The sequence below is a fragment of the Rhinopithecus bieti genome, unplaced genomic scaffold, assembly GCF_001698545.2.
Source record: "Rhinopithecus bieti isolate Rb0 unplaced genomic scaffold, ASM169854v2 scaffold_19652, whole genome shotgun sequence".
NCBI lineage: Eukaryota > Metazoa > Chordata > Mammalia > Primates > Cercopithecidae > Rhinopithecus > Rhinopithecus bieti.
In genome coordinates this window covers 155,478-162,558 of record NW_016809913.1, presented here as the reverse complement: position 1 = coordinate 162,558, position 7,081 = coordinate 155,478, and the positions used below count along the sequence as shown (strand labels likewise).

General features: G+C 42.6%; 1 protein-coding gene across 5 annotated transcripts in view; it reads right to left on the bottom strand.

The window, feature by feature from the left end:
- Positions 1–7,081, bottom strand: part of RFFL (ring finger and FYVE like domain containing E3 ubiquitin protein ligase) — an 81,279-nt gene that overhangs the window by 29,422 nt on the left and 44,776 nt on the right. Inside the window, exon 1 of one of the 5 annotated variants that reach the window (XM_017890901.1) lies at positions 813–918. The exons of the other annotated variants lie outside the window; for them this stretch is intronic. The gene's annotated coding sequence lies outside the window, so the exon portion shown is untranslated. Of the gene's footprint in view, positions 1–812; positions 919–7,081 lie in introns of those variants that run through there. 5 annotated transcript variants of the gene reach the window in all.

Here is a 7,081-nt window from a genome sequence, read left to right as displayed (position 1 = left end):
CCTCAAAAAAAATAAAAAATAAAAAATAAAAATAAATAAAAATAAAAATAAAAACTCTTCAAAAAAAGTTCTTTCATGGATCTTATTGCATTTTAGAATAAAAATAATCACTTCTTACATGGTTAAAGACCCTGACCACTTCTCCAATTCATACCGTGCTACTTTTCTCACTTGCTAACTTCAAGCCATTGTGGGTATTTATACATACCGGGCTGGTGTGTATAAATGGGGGAGGACTCCTCATGTAGGTGATACCTGAGATGAGACCTGAAGGCTGAGAAAGGATTCTCTTTTACTGTGCCAAGCTAAAAAGTATAATTCTAAAATGATGGCTGGGCATGGTGGCTCACTCCTACAATCCCAGCACTCTGGGAAGCCAAGGCAGGCGGATCACGTGAGGTCAGGAGTTCAAGACCAGCCTAGACAACATGGTGAAACCCCATCTCTACTAAAAACACAAAAATTAGTGGTGTGGTGGCCGGCACCTGTAGTCCCAGCTACTCGGGAGGCTGAGGGAGAAGTATCGCTTGAACCCGCGAGGCAGAGGTTGCGGTGAGCCAAGATCGCGCCACTGCACTCCAGCCTGGGCGACAGAGTGAGACTCCCTCTCAAAAAAATAAATAAAATAAAATGCCAATGACCTACATATTTCATAGGCCCTACTGGCTGGAAAGCCCAAGGTCTCTCTCTTCTCTCTGGTCACCCAAAGCTCGGGTTTCTTACCACCCAAGGCCCTTGGTGGGACAGGCCCTGACACAGCTGATTTATACCAACAACATAATTTTTTAAATCACAATGTCCTGAGAACTCACCTGAAATTTAAAATCATCTCTTAGCTTGGAAGGCTGCTTACTTTTAAAAATAAATTAGTCTGGCAAGCAACTTGAAATCCTTTGAAACTGTTTACTAGAATTTTGCAGTAAACCTGCCTGAGGTATCCATCTTGACTTGTAAAGATTTAAAATGCTGGTGACAACACAATGAGCATAAAATAGGGCAACTGTTGCATTTGTAAGTAAGCAGCCTGCTGAGTAAACCATACTACTAACTGGTCTCATGTGCTGGGGGTGGGACAATGAAGCATGTTCTCTGTGATAGTGAGATTATTTTTGAGATATTTATTTTAGAATAAATAATTCAGTGGACAGGTGCAGTGGCTCACATCTGTAATCCCAGCACTTTGGTAGGCCAAGGTGGGCGGATCACCTGAGACCAGGAGTTCAAGACCAGTCTGACCAACATGGTGAAACCCCATGTCTACTAAAAATACAGAAAGTTAGCTGGGTGTACTGGCGTGCACCTGTAGTCCCAGCTACTCAGAAGGCTAAGGCAGGATAACTGCTTGAACCCAGGAGGCAGAGGTTGCAGTGAGCCGAGATCACATCACTGTACTCCAGCCTGGTGACAGAACGAGACTCCATCTCAAAAAAAAAAAAGAAAAGAAAAAAGAATTCAGAATAGCTAAGTCACAGAGAAGACATGTATATGGTAGAACTTTAGAACCCAAGGCCTGAATTAGGATAAACAGCCCTGCTGAAATGGTGCATGGGCTGGACATAAACAAGGAATATTTCACAGGCCAGAACTCAGGGGAAGAAAACATTTCCAAAGCTTTAAATACTAATAAGACATTTTCTATCCTCCAAGGCAGTCCTTTGGATATGGGTAATGGATACATGCATATTTTCTAGGTAAGAATTTTACTTTAGGGCTAAAGTTTAAGAAGACAGAACAGTTGGAGAGAAAGGTGGGGGGGGGGAGGCTGTTCCCAAATATGTTTTACTTTGGCTTTAAAATCAGTCAGACCTGACTTTAAATCCTGGCTCTAACATTGAATAAACGAATGAGCTTGAGAAAGTTGCCACTATGAGCTTCAGAGTAACAGGAACAAATTTCCTACACCTCACAGGCTGGACATAGAGGTGATGCTCAGTATAAAGGGGGATCATATCTTCACTGGACTTTTCAATCTTACATCAAGAGCAGAGGGCAGTAATAGACATTCAGTAAATAGCCGTCATTATAATAAGGCATGGGCTCATGAGGATTAAACGTTTGCCTTTGCCTCTCTCCAAACCAGCTTCCAGAGCCTCCATTCACACTGAGATGTCAGTAACATCAAAGACAACAAGGACTGGAGTCTCCTCTTTCCTTCAGTTCCCAAGTCATACTTTAATATAAAGGATTGAAGCTTTAGACATGACATAATGTTCTGTGCTATTATTGCAGATGGCAGACAAGGGGAAAATTGGGGGAGTTATTCAGAACTTGGGGTTCCTGAAGTCCTTTCTCAGAAGATAACAAAGTATAACATTACAAGACACCTAAAATGTGCCAAGTTAGTTGTTATGTTTGCATATGTTGTCTTATTTAACACAATAATCCTACAAAACTCAGAATTAAAATGGTCTGATTTTTGTAGGATTCAAAAGTACCTTAAGCACCTTGTAAAAAGTATAATACATAGAAAAGCCATTCCTGGGACTATAGAACTTTAATTTATACATCCCATAAATCATCTGCATTTCTAGTTTCTACAAGTTCAGGGTACCAGTGATATAGACCCCCAACCTTCTAAAGATAAAGTCTTTGATATTTAAGGTGTATTTCAGTTTCTCTTCTTACTCACCTTTGCTCCAGTTGAGGAGGGGTTTCTGACTTAATTGTCTCAACTGCAACTAATGCTCTATTTCATTGATTCATTTATTAAGACAAGTCTCTGTCACCCAGTCTGGAGTGCAGTGGCACCATCATAGCAAACTGCAGCACTGAGCGATCGTCCCACCTCAGCATCCTGAGTAGCTAGGACTACAAGTGCCCACCACCTTGTCCAACTAATTTTTTACTTTTTTTGTAGAGACAGGATCTCACTATGTTACCCAGACTGGTCTTTGAACTCCTAGCCTCAAGCAATCCTCCTACCTGGGCCTCCCAAAGTGCTGGGATTATAGGCAATGAGCCAGTGCACCTGGCCTACCTTCCTTTTAATAAGTGTTGTCAGCCGGGTGCGGTGGCTCACGCCTGTAATCCCAAATGAAAACTCGTCTCCACTAAAAGACAAAAATTAGCCAGGCATGGTGACGGGTGCCTGTAATCCCAGCTACATGGAGGCTGAGGCAGGAGAACTGCTTGAACCTGGGAGGCGGAGGTTGCAGTGACCCGAGATCGCACCACTGCACTCCAGCCTGAGAGACAGAGTGAGACTCTGTCTCAAAAAAAAATTAAATAAGTAATGTCACTGGGTAACTAGTAAATAATAATGAAAGCAGATCCTTAGTGCTCAGGGCCTTACTCCTTACTCTACCCTATTCTTTCAGTTCTTCAAATGCCAAGGTTATTTTGGCTTTAGGAATCTCTCTCCCTCAAGCTATTCAGCTATTCTCTCAGCCTAGAGCACTGTTGCCACCTCACCTCCCTTACGCATCATTTACTTACATCACTTATTTCCTCAGGGAAACCTTTCCTGATCCTGTGTGTGCTCTCATAACATCTTTTTTTTTTGAGACAGGTCTCACTCTGTCACCCAGGCTGGTGACATAGTGGTGCGATCACAGCTCACTGAAGCCTCAATCTCCCAGGCTCAAGTGATCCTCCCACCTCAGCCTCCCAAAGGGTTGGAATTACAGGTGTGAGCCACCATGCCTCACTTCATAGAATCTTATACACTTCCTTATAACCAGAATTGATTTATCAGACTATTTAGCATGATTCTCCAGTACCTCTGGGGAACGTAAGAGGAACAACAGGCAAGGTCCTTGAATCTCATGATGATTACATTCTGGGGGAAAGAGCATTCTAGCAGCACTGTATCTAATCAACTGGCTAACAATTTGTATAATTCTTTTTTTTTTTTTCTTTTTTTGAGACAGAGTCTTGCTCTGTTGCCCAGGTTGAAGTACAGTAGCACGATCTCAGCTCACTGCAACCTCCACCTCCCAAGTTCAAGCAATTCTCATGCTTCAGCCTCCTGAGTAGCTGGGATTATAGGCACGTGCCAACATGCCTGGCTAATTTTTTGTATTTTTAGTAGAGATGGGGTTTTACTATGTTGGCCAAGCTGGTCTTGAACTCCTGACCTCAAGTGATCCGCCAGCCTCAGCCTCCCAAAGTTCTAGGATTACAGGCATAAGCCACCATGCCCAGCCTGTATAATTCTTTTTAAAGTATTTTTCTTCTATATTTAGGGTGTGGAAAGTGAAACAGGAAACAAGAGTGAGTCTATTTCACAGCTTTATTCTCAGCCTTAATGCCAGGTAATCAACACATACTTGTTGAATTATTAACTAATGATAACAGCAATAGAGTGCTTTTTAAAAAAAATAGGACAGAAATTCATGCTTAAAACTGCACAATTGGCAAGGCATGGTGGTTCACGCCTGTAATCGCTGAGCCTGTAAACACCTGTAATGCACTTTGGGAGGCTGAGGCCAGCAGATCACCTGAGGTCAGGAGTTTGAGATCAGCCTGGCCAACATGGCGAAACCCCGTCTCTACTTACAAATACAAAAAATTAGCTGGATGTGGTGATACACGCCTGTAGTCCCAGCTACTCGGGAGGCTGAGGCAGGAGTATCGCTTGAACCCGGGAGGCGGAGGTTGCAGTGAGCCAACATTGTACCACAGCACTCCACCCTGGGTGACAGAGTGAGACTCTATCTCAAAAAAAAAAAAAAAAGCCAGAAACTGCACAATTATGATTCCAGGATGATCAGTAAATTAAGGATTTTAAACACATATAACCACAGCAATACCTTGAAGGAAAGACTGAAGAGAATTATTTGTCTGCTAAGATTACTTGAAAAACAAAAGAAAATAAAAATGGTTTAAATTGTTATTACAGAAGGACGAAACCAGAAAAGGAGAGCCTGGAAGAGGAATAAGACCGTCACTTCCATCTCTTCCTAAAAAGACAAAGAAGGCTTCAATGCCTTCACTGTTGTTTTGGATTGGAATGGTGCTGCAATGGAAACTGTAAATACAAATAAACATGAAAACAACAAATGCAGACGTAAAATAAAGACATGCTAGAAATCAAAGAAACCGACCTCTACCAGACACACCCAGGTCTGGGTGTACCTTTGCCTGTTGTTCCTGACTTGCATAGCCCAAGCAAGGTGGAAGGAGAAACATAACAAAATGATAACAGGAAAAGAGAGAGCAGAGGGTCTTGGAACATAAACTGTTAAAATAATAATATGAATAAGGGGGAAAGGAGAGAGATTTCACTTCCCACTAGCAATAAGTGAGCTCTTTTTCTTAAGCGGTAACTGTTAACAACTGAAAAACATACATAATAATCACAAGTTATAAATGTTCTCAGAAACTCCCTGGTTTCAACTATTCTATGACAAATATCTGCAGAGGGACCTCAGCATCTGCTATGAAGCTCAGGGAAAAGTAATTCTAACCAATGGAGCTGTGCCAAAATATCACCCCCGGGGTCTGACCAATTAAATGGCTGCTTCTTAGTGTGGAGTTTAGGAGAGATGACAGACTGAACACTGCAGCAGAGAAACCTACACTTTCATTTCAACCCAGGCATTCTGCCCCAAAGGGCTAGTCAATCAGGAAACAAAGCAGTTCAGAGTAAAGTCTTCTAACAACACCGAAAACAGAATAAATGGACCTGCAGTTTAATTACAGCAGGATCCTTCTTCCATCGAAACTGATGACAAAGCTCATCAAGAATAAAGAGACTCTGATCCCCCTACTACTCTGGTGCAGGAAACAGGATTTACCAGATAAGCTCTTCTGGCCCTTCTACTGAAGAAGCTGCATTCACAAGATATTATCACAATGACTGACTAATGGGTAACCAGCATTCTTTTTTTAAATGAAGGCAGGGACTAGGTGAAGGGGTTTTTGGCACTCCAATGCACTGGGAAAATACAGCACTTCAGGACAGGAATTCTGTCTAGGCTCAAAATTATACAATTTACCTTTCCAAAGTGGACTGCAGGAAAATTACTGCAGCCAAATGTACCATGGTATAGAATGAATTCTGGTGTTAACTCCTTTAATTTCCTCAAAACAGTAAAACCTCCTACACTGAAAAGATCATTGAAAGGATTAAAATAATGCACGTCAAAGCATTTACCCCAGAGCCCAGCAAACAATGGGTGTTCGACAGAAATTGGCTGTAAATAATTTAAACAAAGTATTTTTTAAGGTTATTTTTGTTGTTGTTGTTATTGTTGTTATTGTTGTTTTAACACAGAAAGGCCCAATAAGGTTCTTAACTTTTTTATTTATTTTTGAGACAGGGTCTCCCTCTGTCACCTAGACTGGAGTGCAGTGGCATGGTCTCACTCAATGTACCTTCTGCCTCCTGGGCTCAAGTGATCCTCCCACCTCAGCCTCCTGGGTAGCTGGGATTACAGGCACAAACCACCATGCCCAGCTTTTTTTTTTTTTTTTTTTTTTTAAGACAGTCTCACTCTGTCACCCAGGCTGGCAGGCTGGAAAGCAGTGGCGTGATCTTGGCTCACTGCAGCCTCTGCCTCCCAGGCTCAAGCGATTCTCATGCCTCAGCCTCCCAAGTAGCTGGGATTACAGGCGCTCATCACGCCTGGCTAATTTTGTGGTTTTAGTAGAGACGGGGTTTCACCACATTGCCCAGGCTGGTCTCAAACTCCCAAGCTCAAGCAATCCACTACCTTGGCCTTCCACAGTCCTGGGATTATAGGGGTGAACTACTGCACCCAGTGCATTAAGGTTCTTTAAAAGACAATGTTTATCAGCTCTATTCCTCTATCTGCTTTTAAAATTTAGGGGCCAGGCACGGTGGCTCACACCTGTAATCCCAGCACTTTGGGAGGCTGAGGCAGGTGGATCACGAGGTCAAGAGATTGAGACCATCCTGGCCAACACGGTGAAACCCCATCTCTACTAAAGATACAAAAAATTAGCCAGGCGTGGCAGCATGCACCTGTAGTCCCAGCTATTCGGGAGGCTGAAGCAGGAGAATGGCATGAACCCAGGAGACAGAGCTTGCAGTGAGCCGAGATAGCGCCACTGCACTCCAGCCTGGGTGACAGAGCGAGACTCCGTCTCAAAATTTAATTAATTAATTAAGTAAGTA